The sequence below is a fragment of the Acinonyx jubatus genome, chromosome B2 (assembly GCF_027475565.1).
Source record: "Acinonyx jubatus isolate Ajub_Pintada_27869175 chromosome B2, VMU_Ajub_asm_v1.0, whole genome shotgun sequence".
NCBI classification, from domain to species: domain Eukaryota; kingdom Metazoa; phylum Chordata; class Mammalia; order Carnivora; family Felidae; genus Acinonyx; species Acinonyx jubatus.
The window spans coordinates 21,979,940-21,998,280 of NC_069385.1; the positions used below are offsets into that span (position 1 = coordinate 21,979,940).

Consider the following 18,341-nt stretch of genomic DNA (forward strand, 5'->3'; position numbering starts at 1 on the left):
TTTCTTCAACAAGTGTTTAGTGAGCACCTACTATGTGCCAGGCAATATGAGAGGACAAGGTTAGCCCAATGAGCAAAAGAGATGTGGTCTCAGTTCCTTAAAAGGATTTTTTAAGATAAGCAACAACGGCAACAAAAAAAAGCTTATAGAAAGCACTTTTAAAGAAAGACATGAAAATCCAGACATGTGAAATAGACCCCTGAAATATTTAAAGCTGAAACCAAAACTGACTTAGGCAACTTCCTGATTTTTGACACATTTAAAGACAGGACTATGAAGATGATAAGGGAGACACATCTTCAGTTTTCTGTGCAATGACAAAAATTTTCTTAGTTTCAATACTTGGTGTCAACTATGACACAGAGATATAATAGCTGTGCATTTAAAAGAGGTTGCAAAGTCAAATAAACCTGCACTGGACTCCCAGCTCTAAGCAAATTGGAATAACACCACCAATCTCAAGGAGCACTCGGTAAGATGTCTGACACACAGTGAGTGAATTCTCAACCAAGGCAATGCTTAGGCTTTTACTCCTGGTGGGGAACATACATGCTTTCCGTGAACATCAATAATAAAATTTGTACATGAGAACTGAGATGTTTGCTTTTAACTTATTGCGGCCTAAAGAAACTACACTATGGCCATTTTATCCTGTCCTCCTTCTAGACATGCTCTCCAATCAGAGATGACCCTTGCCCCTCCCCATCCCCTATGCAAATCCAAACTTGCCCACTTAAACAGCCCAGTCTTATGTTCCAGTCTCTATTTTTTAAGGCAAAGGTAGCTATTTTGATGAATATATCTGCTGTTAAGTGCTTTTAGCTTAATCTACCACTTATTCCAGAAAACACATTTCTATTTTCAAAGATGACCCCTATATTCTGGACAAAATGGCAAAGTAAACATTATTTCTGCTCCTTTCCAAAATCCTACCCAAAGAACTTACACAAAGGCATACACTGACAAGGAAAAAGATCAGAGAGAACAGAGCAACAATAAAATTCTGGAAATTGTAAAGCAAGTGGACAAGGGATTACTAACCTAGCAAGGAGTCAAAACATCGAATCTTAAGCTAACAGTAGAGAATGCCAAGAAACAACCTAAATTACACCATTTGATAAATACCCAGGAATCAGAATTAAAGCCTGAGTACCTGTGAAAAAGGAGGTGATGGTGGGGGCTAAAAACAGAGTTTGGTTAAAGCCTTTTTAAGAAGGGAGAGGACCTATCATCCTTTGTCCTTCCTTAGCAGGTCATTAGACAGGCTAGACTCTGAATCTATACCAGGTGAGAGGTACTTTATCTGTAAAGAGGAGGATAAGATTAATGTTTTTATATGGAATGTGGACCTCCAAGTCCTCTTCCTTCACCTACTGTCCAGCACATGGACCCATATCATAGGCAGGAGGATGAAAAACCTTTTTCCATAAAGTACAAAAGAAGAAACAGGGGTGCCTGGGTGACTCAGTCAGTTAAGCATCTGACTCTTGATTTTGGCTCAGGTCATCTCATGGTCATGAGTTCAAGCCCTATGTCGGGCTTCACACTGAGCGTGGAGCCTGCTTGGGGCTCTCTCTCTCTCTCTCTCTCTCTCTCTCTCTCCCTCTCTCTCTCTTTCTCTCTGTCTCTGTCTCTCTCTCTGCCCCTCTCCCCACTGCCTGAAAAAATAAACAAACATTTTTTAAAAAAGAAGAAAGAAAGAGGTGAAAAACAATTTAAAAAGGGAATTTGGAAGTCCAGTACTTTAAATTCAAATTCTGAATAACAGAAATTTCAGAGAGAAGACATCATACTGTGGTGGTTGGGGGTAGGGGTAATAGAAACAGATCACCTACAAAGTATCTAAGGTCAAAAAAGCTTTGGACTTCTAAACAGCAACGCTGGAAACTAAAAAATAATGGAACAGTACCTTTAAACTTTTGGGGAAAATGTATTTTCAACCCAGAATTCTATACTCAAGCCAAATCATCAATCAAATATGAGGTAGAATAAAGACATTTTTTTGGATATACAAAGTCTTAAAAAAATATTTCCTATAATCTTTCTCAGAAAGAGACAGGGAAATGCCTTACAACAAAACAAGGAAGTCAAGCGAAAAAGATACAGACTCTAGAATCCTAACCTGAAATTCAACAGAGGAGAGAGGCAGAGAGCACCCCCGGATAACAGCAAAGGGAAATTCTGTGATGACAGCTGTGCACTGGACTGGGAAGCCATCTGTCTAGACTAGGTATAGTAGGCTATAGGAGAGATTTCTTCAGAAACATGAAACTCAGAATTCCTGATGGGTCCAAATTTCTTGGGAGGAGATTTAGACAATTTGGGATTGAATAGGTTGTAAGTATAAATTAAACTAACAACAACAACCCCAAACAATTATGTAGTTATAGGAGAATAATCCTGATATAAAACATGGATCTGCTGTAATTGGTATTTCCATAACCACAAGCATATAATCGTTACATACTGATGTAACTCAAATTAGGATTCAGCTGTGGTGGGAGGATGAATACAGTTCTTGAAGGAACAAGAGTGGTGCCTGTCTCTGGCAGCAAGGGCTGAAAATGAGCTAAATCATCACCTTCTGCACAAGGAAATCAATAGATGATGCCCAAAATGGAAAAATCAAGAAATAGTAATAGACGCATATTATTTAGAGATACAAATATAAACACCAAAAGAATAAGTAAACGTAGTTGAAAGTGGTTGCCTTTGGGGAGAGGGAAATAAATGAAATAGAAAGGGACAGACTTTTTTTTTATCAGACTTTCATTTTTCATTACTCTTCAATTATGTGTGCATGTTTGATACAATTAAAAACTAGAGAAAGGAAAGAAGGAAGGAAGGAAGGAAGGAAGGAAGGAAGGAAGGAAGGAAGGAAGGAAAGCAAGCAGGGAAAAAGAATGATATAGGCTTTCTGGAAATCCAAAACACCACCTACAGGGCAATGCTGTGAATTCTGGCAGCAGGTAACCAGGAGCTCTTCATCCTGCCTGCGTACTTCTTTCTCCCTGTCTTTCTCACATAACCACCTCTTTACAGATTCCACTTGAGAATGAGCACTTAGACACATGTATTAGTGGAATCTGGAATTCCCCCCAAGTTAATTTTTTGATTGCACTAAATCCAAAATTCTGACCAAGGTTTAAAAAAAAATTCTAAAAAATAAAATGATCCTTAAATAAAGTTCAAATAATAAATGATTAAAGTTTTTTATAAATTGAAAAGAATATAGCACTGGTAAAAAGAGGAAAGCTCTTGCTGATATTACCACTTGCATAAGACCATAGTTAAAAGCATAATAATTTTGCAAACATAAAAATTAGATTAATGGACATGAATACAACACTAAGAAATAGACCAATTTTATACAAAATCTTAGTATATGGAAAGAAGCCATCAAGAAGTAATAGTGGAGGGGAAGAAAATAAGCAACTAGGCTGGTATAATTGACTAGTAAGAATTGATTCCTCTCTTAATTGGGTGATGGTCATTGAGGAGAGCACTTGTTGGGATGAGCACTGGGTGTTATATGTAAGCCAACTTGACAATAAATTATATTCATACAAAACAAGAATTTATTCCTCTCTAATACTTACTGGAGACCCTACGATACACCTTAGGGACATTAAAGAATTAAAAATGCAAAATCAATAACAGAAACACTAACAGAAAGTGAAGTTGAATATCAGTACTCTGGGAAAATGATAATTTTCTTTTTTTTTAATTTCTTTTTTTTTAAGTTTATTTTATTTATTTATTTTGAGAGAGAGAGAGGGAGAGAGCAGAGAGAACATACATGCAAGGGAGAGGCAGAGAGAGAGAGAGAGAGAGAGTCCCAAGCAGGTTCTGCACTGTCAGCACAGAGACTGACTCGAAGCTCAGTCTCACAAATTGTGAGATCATGGCCTGAGCCCAAATCAAGAGTCGGATGCTCAACCGACTGAGCCACCCAGGCACCCTGAAAATGATAACTTTTCATGAGATGTGAGGCTATGGAAGAAATCTCAGAGAAAAAGATAACCAAATTTGACTAAATAAAATGTGAAATCTCTCTGCAACAAAAAGGAGTAACAAATACTAAGGATTAAAGCAAGAGATTGAAAGAAAATATTTGCACAAAACATAACAGACATTGTGTAGGTACTCGGTATTGTATGCAGAGACACCCCAACTGGTAAAATAACATGGCAATAAATTATCGAGTAAAGTATATAGAAAGACATTTCACAGGAGATAAAATATTCTCAATAAAAATATGAAATATTTATTATCTGCTATTTGGAAAATACATGCAAATTAAAAATAACATATTAGACTTATTAATTTAGCCAGAAATGAGTGGGAAAATCAGAATATAAGATTTATCTATGCTTTAGCTACTAGGACTAGATGAAAAGAATACAAATGAAAAAACATATTGTGTACGTGGATGGCCCTAGCAGGCAGTATATTAAGCGAAATAAGTCAAACACAGAAAGACAAACACCACATGATTTCACTTGCATGTGGAATCTAGAAAACCAAACAGATGAAAAAACAAAAACATACTCATAAATACAGAGAGCAAACTGGTGGTGCCAGAAGCCTGGGAGGTGCTGGGATGGAAGAAGTGAAGGGGATTAAGATCTACAAACTTCTAGTTATGAAATAAATAAGCCACAGGAATGTAAAGGACAGCATAGAGGATGGAGTCAATAACACTGTAATAACATTGTACAGTGACAGATGGTAACTACACTTATTGTGGTGAGCATTGTAATGTATATAAATGTCAAGTCACTATGTTGCACACCTGAAACAAATATGATAGTTCATGTACTATGGTTCAATTAAAAATAAAAATTTAAAAACCCTTATGCTGTGCTCACGCTGTTATCCGTGGTATGTATAGGTATCTAGATATCAACAAAAAGGAGAAAATATCTATAGCACTCTAAGTTTCGGCAAAGGGCAATTAATAGCTTGACAAATTTTCCAACTAAACAACAACAAATATACACCGACAGGATGGAATGTTCCTCTTTTCAGATGAGTTGACACTATTATAATTTTGATTCTTTAGGGAACAAGTTGTAAAGAGTTTCATGTTCTAGAGTTCTCCATTTTCTTTTTTTTTTTTTTCCCAACGTTTTTATTTATTTTTGGGACAGAGAGAGACAGAGCATGAACTGGGGAGGGGCAGAGAGAGAGGGAGACACAGAATCGGAAACAGGCTCCAGGCTCCGAGCCATCAGCCCAGAGCCCGACGCGGGGCTCGAACTCACGGACCATGAGATCGTGACCTGGCTGAAGTCGGCCGCTTAACCGACTGCGCCACCCAGGCGCCCCTAGAGTTCTCCATTTTCTAAAGGAGAAAATATTTCATTTCACCACCCTAACCTTTTATTTAAAAATTCCAATTCTTAAGGAAAATATCAAAGTTGAACGAATTTACAGTTAACAAAGTATTCCACAAAATTCATAGTGGTCTAACTTATAACCTATACTTCAGCAATAAACTAAGTTTGAACTATACAAAATAGAAGCAAAAGAACGAATGTCAAGAATTATTTCCAACCACTCAGACACTCCCTATATATAATATTCACTGTAAAAGCAAGACAAAAAATTAGAACATAAATTAAGTCATACTTGAAATAAACCAAGGAACATGCCAAGGCATGGGAAGAAAGACGTAAGAAAACATGGTAAATGGTCATCACAGGACATCACATGCCGTCAGAGTCATATTTTGAGCCTGAATTATATTGTCACTTGCACAATGATTTTTAATTCTGATTTTTAGTATCAATGTTATTCTAAGATGTTGGATGGTGTAGACATGTGTTTAAGTTGACTTAGGTGAGACCCAGCAGAACATTCTACACTTTTGTCTACATCTAGTAAGTGCTGCTTCATGATGACTTAATCCTCCCCTCCCTGCCGTCAGTCAAGTGACTGGCATTTTTAGTACTTAAAGGACATACACAAGATAAATATGCCCATGTTAGCCCTTGGTGTCTTTGCTTTGCAATGTCAGGTTAAACAAGACATATGTTCTCAATAGAGAACCAATCTGGTTACTTTCTCAACCCAAGGATCCCCTCTTAACTCAGATACCACATTCAAGGTTGTTTATTAAATGTAATTAATGTAAATAAATTATAATAGAAGAGCTGCAGGAGATTCAAAGATTGAAAAATCCAGAAATCACAATCCCTGCCCTCAACTAAGTCTGTAAGTTATGGGGAAAAACAAGCAGGTACAGAAATAATACAAGGGAAAGAACGGGCCAGAAAAAGACAGAAGAGCCCAGTAGGAGCTCCCACACCAGGCAGAGGCCACATACTACAAAACCCACTGCTGCAGGAAGAAGAGAAGAACAGACACTGACCACTGAGCAAATGTGCCTCAAACTGGGTCTGTAACAGAACCCAAGGCAAATCTGTCAAGCACCCTCCTGGGCCAGAATCCTCAGATTCTTAAAATTTACTTTTAAAAAGTTATGATATAAAGCTCATGATTTTCAGAGCTCTAAATTTATTTTATTTTACTACATATTAAGATATTAATTAACTTTGGGCAATGGCACATCGAATGAAATGCAAACCGACTTCCTTCTCTGTTCTTTGCTATCTATTTTAGTCATTAAATGAAGGAGTGATTTTCTTGATCTCTCTTCGTCAACACGTGTGCTTACACACTGGACAGGCAGAAAGACACAGACACACACGCGTACACGCACACACATACACACACACACACACACACACATGTGTGAAGGATCGGCCGATTTTGAATTAGACAGACCGAAAGATTTTCCTTTGTTAAAAAGAGGTCCTTTGTCTTATCACCAAAGCCAGCCTCATAGCTTCTATTCTTGTATGTTTCACAAGAATGGGAAACTCTCTGACCTTAGACTAAGCTGGAGGACTGATTCTATGATCTCACACTTTGTGGCACTTCCTCTTTCCTGATATTTACTGTATTCTATTGTTAATTGTTTTACTGCCTATCCTGTCTGCTCGCCCATAAGTTCCAGGGGGTCAGGGGCTATACCTGCTGTGTTTGCCATGTACCCCCAAGTGCCCAGCATATAGCATCATATTGTCCTAGGAATTTATCAGACTCTTCTTTAGGTGACTAATACTTCCTGCAATGACCGGACTTAGAATCAGTAGGTTTAAAAGTGCTTTTCCCTTTGAAGAACAATAATTATTCCCAATTTCAATGAATAAGATAATATATTTTCCTGTTCATAGTTCTCTCTCTCTCATCCTTTTGTATGGTCATTTAATTTAAAAAAAAATTTTTTTAAGAGAGCATGTGTGCATGCCCATGCAAGAGTGGGAGAGGGGCAGAGGGAGCAGAGGGATTGAGAGAGAGAGAATCTTTTTTCCTTTTAATTTTATAAACATTTATTTATTTTTGAGAGACAGAGAGAAACAGAACATGAGCAGGGGAGGGACAGAAAGAGAGGGAGACACAGAATGCCAAGCAGGCTCCAGGCTCTGAGCTGTCAGCACAGAGCCCAATGGGGGGCTTGAACCCATGAATCATGAAATCATAACCTGAGCCAGTCAGACACTTAACCAACTGAGTCATCCAGGCACCGAGAGAGAGAAAGAGAGAGAATCTTAGGCAGGCTCCATGCTCAGCACAGAGTCCAATGTGGGGCTTGATTCCACAACCCTTGGGATCATGACCTGCACCGAAATCAAGAGTCAGATGCTCAACGGGCTGAGCCACCCAGGTGCCCCTGTATGGTCATTTAAAGTTAGCAGACAGTACCTCAAAGCTTTATCTGACCTAAAACTTCTTGGAACCTTCTTATTCTCCTAGAAAGTTTTCTGATTCCTATAAATTCACTGATTTCCCCCCTGTGACTATTCAAGGAATTTGGCATCTCTCACCCGGCTAGTAAAAGGCCAAGTCAGAATCATCACTCTCTTTCCAGCAATCTGGGGCAGACGCCAGCCAAAGAATTTGGGGCAGGCTCTCTTGGCCACACCAGGATTTTGCTATGAAAGATTAGGGGTGAGTGTCATTATATGAAGCCTGCCAGGCGGCCCCCTGGTTTTCATTAACTTCTTGCTAATTTGAAAAATCTCAATAGGCTTGGTCACCAGCAAAAGCATAAGAGTTTGGGTCTATGGCTCTCAAACTATAACATGTATAAAAATCAGATGGGGGAGTTTTTTGAAAATATCAATTCATAGGCTCCACTCTTAAATATTCTGTTCCAATAGATATCAAATGTGGGCCTGGACTCTCTGTCTTCTATTTTGTTGTTTGGTTGGGGGGGGGTGTTGTTTTTAGAGATCCCAGGTAATTCTGGTGATTATCATCTATAGGCTACATGTTGAGAGTCACTGGACTGTTCTGGGGTTTTTCAAAGGCACAGAAAAATGAGAAAGGGAAGAAGGAAGAAAAAAGAGAGAAAACGTAGCTTAGTATCCATTCAACAATGTTACGGCCCTGAATTACAGCAAAGACTAGCATGCATTCCACTTCTGTTCTGGGTCCAGACAGACAAGGGCTTCCCGTTAGCTGTGGCGTCAGAGGTTACTTCTCTACCAGGTACCACCACTCCGCCCATCCCGACCCTCCTTCACCAGGCTCCTAACCTTCCTGGGATTAAGGCTACTTTACCTTCCTGCTGCCCGGTCAGCCATTCTAAATCTTTAAGGGCCTTGGAAAAAATGCCAACTTTCTGGGTTCCACTCAGCAGGGCAACCATCTGGGCCAGAAAGACACAAGCGAGGCCCTTCCAGAGAAAAACATTCCCTTCCGTACAACAGTTGTGGATGATGTGATACTCTGATCCCTTTAGGACCAAGGCCCTCATTCTCCCAGTTGCCAGAAATGTTGACTACCGAAGGCTCACAGCTCTAGGAACTGCCCTTGACTGAAGGAAAGCTGCTCGCTCCAAGACGGCACCTTCTGCCTGGTGTGGCCTGCAACCAATGACCTGTTTAGGCAGGGAATTCAGATGACCAGCTCGTGTGCTGGCAGAGCAATTCTGAAGGGCCATTCCAGCTCCCAGGCTGGGCCCACCACTGTACCTGCACGGCGGTTCAGTTCCTCCCTCTGCATAATCCTGCTGCTCTCTCTCCCTGACAATAAACCCCCTGTACGCAAATCTCACAGTCTATTTTCAGGAAACGTGAACTAAGAGAGTGAAGTTGCCTTTTTCAGTCAGGTAGCGACAGCACAGGGGAGTGGGCGTCTGTACCTTACTTCTAGAGAAATCGGGTGGTCACTTAATTTCTCCAAGAGTGTCCCTCCTCATGTATAGACATCAAATACAGATAACAACAATAATACTTTTTGCCAGGCTTTTATGAGAAGGAAAAGAGGAAATATATATGAGAGTATTTTGTAACTAATGAAGAGCTGTATGTATTATCAGCTAGGCCCTGGTTTACCATGCAGTAATCAGGGAAGGCAGGAGGGATTTACCGACATGATATGATTCAGCTTACACACTGTGTCCTACTTTCTCAAATCAACAGATCTGTGTCACTAATCAATACACCTGGGCACATAATAAAAAAAATTAGAAGTAAAACCAGGTGACACATGCGTTGCTGCAATCCTGAAACTGAAACAGAAGACAGAATAATACTCTGTTTATTGGAAACACTCTGTTTCCATATGAAGATAGCAACAGAGCAATTTCCACTACTCTGTAAAGTCGGAATTCACATTTTTGCCCAATAAGTTACGCAATGAGTAATGGAGTATCACTTTACATCCTGGAGCAGAGAAACAAGTAAAACAGCTGGGTATACAAAATGAGGAATACTGTTCCAGGCCACTTAGTATTTTCTGCATTACCTGGATACTGTAGCCACTGAAAAGAAACAACAAAACAAAACAGTACACAAATCAAGTTGAAAACATTGAGTTAGCTCAAGGAGGATAATAAGAAATTACCAATTCTAAAACTATGCTTTATGTTAAAAGTTACCAAATTATTGAATGTTACCAAGAACTTACATGAGATATACAAATAACGTCTAGTATTTACAGATGTAGAAGGCGTGGTTAACAAATGACTTCATCTGACAGATGATTTTATTATCAGCAAAAGTCACGGAATGGTTAAAACTGGAAGGAAGCTGACAGACCTATGAAAGCCCCCAGCCCCAGTGATTCTCTGCTCGCAGAGAAACCACAATGAAAATGAAGAAGCAAGACAGACCCACGTAAAATATTAACCCAAACTCTTCCCTTTCTTATTATTTGAGCACTGAATGAATTACAGACAGGTATACAGGCATTCAGACCAAGGGGTAAACATGTGGGCTAGATCAATCCAGAAGGCTTCATGTCAGTCTCATATAATGAGAAGCTATAAATACCTTGATTTCCTGTTAAATCTGAAGAAATGCTGAATGAAACATTTCCTTCATGCATGGAGAAAATATTTTAAAACTTCAAACTTAGAGTTTGCTGATTCAGTTTAGGTAGAATAATAATTCAGTGTTTACAATCTTTAAATAGTCCAAAGTGAGGCTTGTGAGGAGCAGATAATTAGACCTTGATTCCTGAACAAAAATCATAGTCTTAATCCAACTCATGAAACAATGAGAATGGTGAAGAGCTGAGGCCAGGTTTTGAGGGGAAGGAGGGAGTTGGGGTTGTTTATCAAAAATACCCTTATCAAGACCAAAGGAATCTACCTGAATGCTGAAAACAGAAAACAAGCCCTTTGGGGCACTTGGTGGCTCAGGCGGTTAAGTGTCCAACTTTGGCTCAGGTCATGATTTCACAGTTTGTAAGTTTGGGCCCCACGTAGGACTCTGTGCTAACAGCTAGAAGCCTGGAGTCTGCTTCGGATTCTGTGTCTCCTTCTCTCTGCCCCTCCCCTGCCTGTGCTCTGTCTCTCTCTCTCTCAAAAATTAATAAACATTAAAAATAAAAAGAAAGAAAACAGGCCCTAATCCCTAGAAGTACGAGCCATTTTGCTCAGTTAAAGTCAAGAGGACAGGGACACTGCCGGCCAGCTTCACTTAATAAGATTCTGGAAGTTAGAGACAAGAGAGGCAGGTAAGCTTCAGGGTGAAACCAGAACAAAACAGGCCCTAGAAGGCAGACCACAAAACAGGAGTGTAAGACTTGAGTTATGCACCTGCCTGAATTTGTTAGTAATTCTTGTACCATTGGACCCTGCTCTGTAGATTAATACCCCCGGGCCAGCCTTTCTATTTCCCCTTTCTATTTCAGCCTTTCTAGTATCCCCAGAGGAATACTACAGATTTTTAGCAACAGATCATTGACTGCCTCTAAGAAACACAAAGCAGTGAACATTCAGTGTCTAGGGAGAGTAGTAACCAAGGCAGCTCGGAAGACGTAGTTGTGGAAGCTCTGGGAACTTTCAGCGAGAGTGAGTCTTCATAAAAGTGTTTTAATTCCCAGGAGAAATTTTCTGATTATTCTAGGTCTATTCCTAGATCAACCAGATATTCCTTAGGGGTGAACCAAGGGGGAGGGGTGCCATGCAGCACAACAGAGCCTCTGAGGGCCCATCTTATATATCGGGCTAACCCTGAATGAGGAACAATTGTTGGCGTCAAGACAGTGACTCCAGTTTGAGTTTGCCACAGTGTCTGAGACTTCATTCGTTCACTCATTCATTCATTCATTCTTGGAGATACCATAGCAAAGCAGTGTGGTTCAGAATGTAAGTTCTGGAGCTAAGCGCTTGGGATCAATTCCTACCTCTCTCAATTACTAATATTACACTTCATTCACCTGTCAAAAGCAGTCAATTATAGCACCCATCTCACAGGATTTCAGTGAGGAGGAAAAGACCGAGTTCATATAATGAGCCTAGAATTGTGCCAGGCACCGATAAGCATTTTAGCTATTATTGTTGTTTTTTTTGTTATTAATTAATTCATTCAAAAACTTAATGAGCACTGATTATGTGTCAAGCACTGAATGAGGCCCTCATTTAGCACACCTATTCTTTCACTTACATCCCACTCCTAGTCATTAACTAGGAATGTAGGAGTCATCCTAAACTCCTTCCTCTCACTGCCCACCTCTAAAGATGTAGCCAAGTTCTGCCTATTAAACACGTCAACTCCTTCCCTCTTTTCCACTCCTCACCATCACTGCCTGACTCAAGCCTTCTCCAATTTCTCTTCTCAAATATTATAGTAATCTCCTGTGTGTGTCCTAAGGCTAGAGTTGTGTTCATCCAATCTGTTCTCCATCTTGATTCTAAATTGTCTTTCCAAAACACATATCTGACGATATCATTCACCTGCTGAAGTCTTCCATAGGGTAAAGTCACAGGTCCAGCATGGCACATGGACCTTTGTGATGAGGCCCAATCTGTCTCCCCAGCTCTCACCCCGTGCCCACACTAACCAGGCTGGTGTTCCCTGACAACACAATGTTGATCCTTCTGCTGGGCTGACTATCCCTCCACCTGCCTGAAAACTCCCCCTTTTACATTAAGGCTCATTATTCAGTTAATAAATACTTCCTAATACCTGCCACGAGTAATGCCTGTACCAAGGCCAGGGAGTACAGTGATGAAGAACACACTCAACCCTTTCTTCCCCATAGATAAAGTTAACTTAGAGGCCCTCAAGAGAGAAAAGAAATACGGAAATTAGAGTTATCTCAAATTTAGTATTGTTTCCCTCACTAGCTGCATACCTTACAGAATTGTAGAAATTGAATAGATTTTGGCATCAAGTCCAAAAGTACCTCAGGAGATTTCAGTCTCAACAGTAAACTGTGACGCAGTGGGTTTAGTCATTTTGACTTGTGCGGCAACAGTGTGTTAGAAAAGATTGATTTGAACTACAAAAAACAATGATCAGTAGGTTGCTTCAATATGGTGTTATAAAATTGTAAGCCATTAATTAGCTACTCTGTTTTTACTTAAAAAATTTTTTTAACGTTTATTTTTGAGATATAAAAACAGAGTGTGAGCAGGGGAGGGGCAGAGAGAGAGGGAGACACAGAATCCAAAGCAGGCTCCAGGCCTCTAAGCTGTCAACACAAAGCTGACATGGGGCTCAAACCCACAAACTGTGAGATCACGACCTGAGCCAAAGTTGGATGCTTAACCAACTCAGCCACCTAGGCACCCCAGTACTTTATTTTTAAAAGGTGAGTAAGGGGCGCCTGGGTGGCTCAGTTGATTAAGCGTCTGACTTCGGCTCAGGTCACGATCTCACGGTCTGTGAGTTTGAGCCCCGCATCAGGCTCTGGGCTGATGGCTCAGAGCCTGGAGCCTGCTTCTGATTCTGTGTCTCCCTCTCTCTCTGCCTCTCCCCAGTTCATGCTCTGTCTCTCTCTGTCCCAAAAATAAATAAACGTTAAAAAAAAATTAAAAAAAAATAAAAGGTGAGTAAATTATAAGTACCTGTGATTGTCTAGGGGTAATACCAGGCTGGGTTTCTTTTTACCCACGAAATAATATGAAATATGGTTACCAAACACTTTAAAAATCATGCCTTTCCAATTAATACATTTTTAAATCATTCACTGAATGAAATGCTTACTGAATAAGCACAACAGGCTGTCGACAAAATAGGTGATTAAATTTAAAACTTTACTCATTCTTTCAGCAATGAGGAAACATCAAAAATCTGTTCATTCAAAATCTCAGATCTGCACAAACACCAGTCGTATTGGGACAGAAGCTCTACTGTGGGCATAGATTGGTCATAGCTCCCATCTCCCTCGTTGGCTCTTCCAACCTTCCACACTAGTCTTTATGGCCCTTTTCAGCAACATCCTGTCGTATTCACAATTACATAACCAGAGCTCTGTGAAGAGTGTGGCACAAAGAAGGTGCCTGAGAACTGTTTGTTGCACTGACCTCAGCTCAACTCGCCTCCAACAGAGATGCTGTCCTCTTCTCTACTAAGCATGGAGACAGTACAGTTCCTTCCCAAGAGCCATGGGACCTCTCAGCTTAAATATTTTAATTTCTCAGCTCCAACTGGTATCCACCGTCTTCAAAAATCTTCACGTGGCACTAACTTACTAAAGACAAACTGTCCAAATTATTTGGATTCAGAGAGTGACGTTCAATCACTTTGTATAATGGCATATTTCTACCATACCATACCATTGAAAGTAATAACATACAGTTATTGAATAATGAACTTCATTTTCTCTTGGGCCTCTGTGGCAAAGCACATGACTTCAATGGTTATCTGACATCAGCCTAGTGACCCTAGCTGGTATGCTGTACCATCAGGCACTTTAGGAAACTGAAAACTTGAACTGTTACTTCCGACACCACTAGCTCGAGTTTAACACTGAATGCATTTCGCATCTGAATCTTCCTTTACACACACCCAGAGCAAACCTCGCTTTTCAAAAGTTCATTAACAAAGACTCAACTTAAAACAGCAGCCCTGTGACTCATCTTTGGATACCCGGGTGGAAATAACAACTCCTCCCTTTGCTGAGAAACGGCTTAAACAAGTGCATGAGAACCACAGGAAGTAATAACAGATCTCAGCTAGTGCCAGCGAAGTCTAGAATTCCCTCCCGGGACGGTGTGGTTCTTGAAGTCACGTTGCCACTACTTGTCTTCATTCTTCTATAAAAAAAAAAAAAAAGTCTTATGTGGGCTTGGAAGGAACTATTTCAAGGCAATATCAATTTCTTCGTATTTCCTGGCTCCTGAGTCATTATGTCAAGTTCAAGTCAAGAAGCACGCATTCGGGTGTTTTTGAGAAAGCGCAAGCTAAAATAGGGAGTGAACAGACGATCACACCGAAGTAATGTCCCCAGTAATTCCAAACAACCTCAGCCTTTCGACTTAAAACAAAAGTAGTCTTACTTAGAGACGTTGTGCCAGAAGCCATCAACAGGTATCTGAAAGAATTTCTGTGAAGCCCTAAATGCGCAGTCCCTTGCCCACTGGGAGAAAAAAAAAATACTCCGATGTGCATAAGAAACCCAAGGCCGTGTTTCTCCAGGCGCGAAAAGGCGGCGTGAGCACCGGGGCCACACCCGAAATCCCTCCCCCGGGACATCCCTCGACGCCCCATCCAGCGAGGCTACCCCGACGCCCCCCCGCAGCTCTCGGCGCACAACTCAGCGGGGCGCGTCCTCGCTCCTCCTGGGGCGCTTAGGGAGGGGAAAAAGAGGCACAGGGGGGAAAAACGAACCAGGTACGGGACCGAGCGTGCGAACCGAGAAGCTACGTCCTGCGCGGGCGCCGGTCCCACGCTGGGTGTCGTGAGAAGGAAGGAAACCTGTCGCGCGGCTCCTGGCGGCGGGGATCCCAGCGCCTCCCGCGGCCCCGGCCGGGGTCCTCCGCGGCCCCGCGAGCACCGCGCCGCTGCCGCCGCATCAGGGCGCCGCCGACCCAGCCCCCAGCAGCGTCGGCAGCACCCACAGCTGGGGGAGCAGGCCCCGCCCCGGGACGACGGCGCCGGCCGCCCGCGCGCCCGTCCCCGCCCCGCCCGGAGTGCGAGAGCCCGGGGGGCCGGCAGCCCGGGGCCGCGCCGCTCCTGCAGCCTCACCTCGCCTGTGCGCCCGCGGACGGTCTCCGCGGCGGCCCGAGGCGCCTCACCTGCTCCCCGACCCTCCTCGCGGGGAGGGGCCCGGGGGCGCCGGACTTTCCCCAGGAATCCCCCTCGCGCCGGTGACGTTTGCCGGCCGCTGCGTTCCGCGGGGCGCGGCCGAGTGCTTGGGTTCTGAGTGTGGGTGTGGCCCCCAGCCGTGCACCTGCGGCGACCCGCGAGGCGGCGGGCCGCGAGCCTGAGCGTATAAAGCGAGACTGAGCACCGCCAAGTCAGATCCCTCTTGGACTCACCCGCCTCAAGTGGGCCAGAAGCCCAGCTAGAACCGCAGCCGGCTTCATTCATTCATTCATTCAGTACCAAATGAGGGTCCACCCAAGGGCTGAGGATACTTACCGTGGTTAAAAATACCAAGACCGTGACTTCGAAGACCTGGCATTCCAGTGGGGAAAGACAGACACATAAAGTGTACATTACGCTAAATGGTGGTAAGTACCTTGAAAATCAGACTGAGACTTAAAAGTTAGGGAATGTTAAACACACACAGACAATACAGTAGTATTAGACTACAATCCGAAGTAAAAAGAAAATCCATGAGTTCCTAATGGTATAAGTAGTTGAATAAATAAATAAATGCTAAAGAGATCAATCTCCCCTGCAGAAGAATTCGTAAAAGTTTATGTAGATACTCGACCCTTAAGGACAAGCATAACTTCCCACTCCTTAAGTATGGCCTGCCCATAGTGACTTCTCCCAAAATATAAGGCGTAGAAAGGAGATAAAGAATAACTTCCCAATGGAGACACCACCTCAGCCAGAAGATCAAGGTCAATATTCACAGCCATAAATCATATTGACAGTATGCACTCATGATATGATGTGATGAAAATGTCACTTTACCTCTGTGGCTTTCCTCCCCCAAGCCCATGACCCCAGTGCTTATAAGAAAAACATGACAACAGAGGGACACCCTCCAAAATACATGGCCAATATTTCTCTGAGCTGTCCATGTCATCAGAAACAAGGAAAGTCTGAAAAACTGCTACAGTCTAGAGGAGCCTAAGGAGACATGTCACCTAAATATATACATGAGATCCTGAATGGGATCCTGGAACAGAAAAGGGCCATGAGGTAAAAAGTAAGGAAATCTGAATAAACGATGGACTTTCATTAGCAATAGAGTATCAAGATTTGTTCGTTAGTTGTGATGGTGTGCCATATTAATTAGAAGATGGTAATAATAGGAGAGGTAATAATGGGTACGAGGTTTATGAAAACACCCTATACTGTCCTTGCAATTTTTCTGTAAATCTAAAACTGTTCTAAAAAATAACGTTTATTTAAAGTAAAGCTACAGGCACCTGGGTGGCTCGGGCGGTTAAGCATCCGACTTTGGCTCAGGTCATGATCTCAGAGTCCGTGGGTTACAGTCCTGCGTCGGGGTCTGTGCTGACAGCTCGGAGCCTGGAGCCTGCTTCAGATTCTGTGTCTCCCTCTCTCCCTGCCCCTTCCCTACTCATGCTCTGTCTCTCCCTCCCTCAAAAATAAATAAACATTAAAAAATTTTTTAAATAAAAGTAAAGCAAATTAAGAAAGATTGAACGGTGCTATAATAAACTAAAAAAAAAAAAAAAAGTTTATTTCAAAGGCTTCCAAGATAAAAAACAAAACAAAACAAAAACAGTTGAAGGAGGAAGTAATGTGGATACTTGGGTATGACCATTTCAGGCAGAGAGATTGTAGGTGTAGAGGCCCTGAGGCCGGAGCATTTTTGGCTTCTTGGATTAGTATCAAAGCAGGTAGAACAGAATGGGGGGTGGGGGGAGAGCAATGGATGGATGGGTGATGGAGCTAGGGTTGGAGAATGGAGGACGTACGGCCTTGGTGGTCATGATAGCTTTAAAAGTTTACTCTGATTGAGAAAGGAAGACATTGAAGAATTTGTAGTAGAGGAGTGACCTGATATGGCTTTTTTTTTTTTTTTTTAATTTGCTATTGTGTTGACCAGTTAGGGGGAGAGGATGGAAGAAGGCCGACCAGTTAGGAAACCATGCTTGTTAATTTTATCTGTCAATTCCACTAGGCAATGGGGTGCCCAGGTATTGGGTAAAGATTATTCTGGATGTGTCTGTAAGAGTGTTTTAGATGAGATTAACATTTGAATCTATGGAATGAGTAAAGCAGATTGCCCACCCTAATGTGGGTGGGTGTAATCCAATCTGTTGAAGGCCTGAATGGAACAGCAGGCTGGGTAAGGGAGAATTGATCCTCTCTAGGCCTGTCTTTGAGCTTGGATATCAACTTTTTCCTGCCTTCAGACTTGGCCTCAAACTGGAAGTTATACCATTTGCTTTCCTGCTTTTCAGGCCTTCGGACTCAGACTGGAATTATACCACCAACTTTCCTGGGTCCCCATCTTGCCTACTGCAGATCTTGGAAGTTCTCAGCCTCTGTAATGTTTCATATATATATTTGCATACAGTTCTGTTTCACTGGACAACCCTGACTGATACAAAACCATAGCAATAGAGCTGGTAAGAAGTGGGCAGGTTCTGGGTATATTCCCAAAGAGAAGCTGACACGACTGGTTGATTAATTGGGTGCAGGACATGAGAGAGTAAAAGAAGTGAGTTAAGGTTTTTACTCAGAGCAATTAGAAGAAAAGAGGTTCCTTACACTAACCAGGAAGACTGCTTGAGCAGGAAGTCCTGGGGTGGGGGGAGGAGAGGGGAGATTGCTGGGAACGAAGAGTTACATTTTGGACACTTTAAGTTTGAGTTGTCAAGAAGGCATTTGGATAGATGTGTCTGGGATGATGATATCAATTGGGAAGTCTTTAGTGTA

General features: G+C 42.0%; 1 protein-coding gene across 4 annotated transcripts in view; it reads right to left on the reverse strand.

Moving 5' to 3' along the window:
• The window catches only part of STX11 (syntaxin 11), a 46,087-nt gene that overhangs the window by 20,996 nt on the left and 6,750 nt on the right, over positions 1 to 18,341 (reverse strand). Inside the window, exon 1 of one of the 4 annotated variants that reach the window (XM_027056710.2) lies at positions 15,498 to 15,665. The exons of 1 other annotated variant lie outside the window; for it this stretch is intronic. The gene's annotated coding sequence lies outside the window, so the exon portion shown is untranslated. Of the gene's footprint in view, positions 1 to 15,140; positions 15,427 to 15,497; positions 15,666 to 18,341 lie in introns of those variants that run through there. 2 more of the 4 variants (XM_027056711.2, XM_015061875.3) reach the window with 2 other exon arrangements.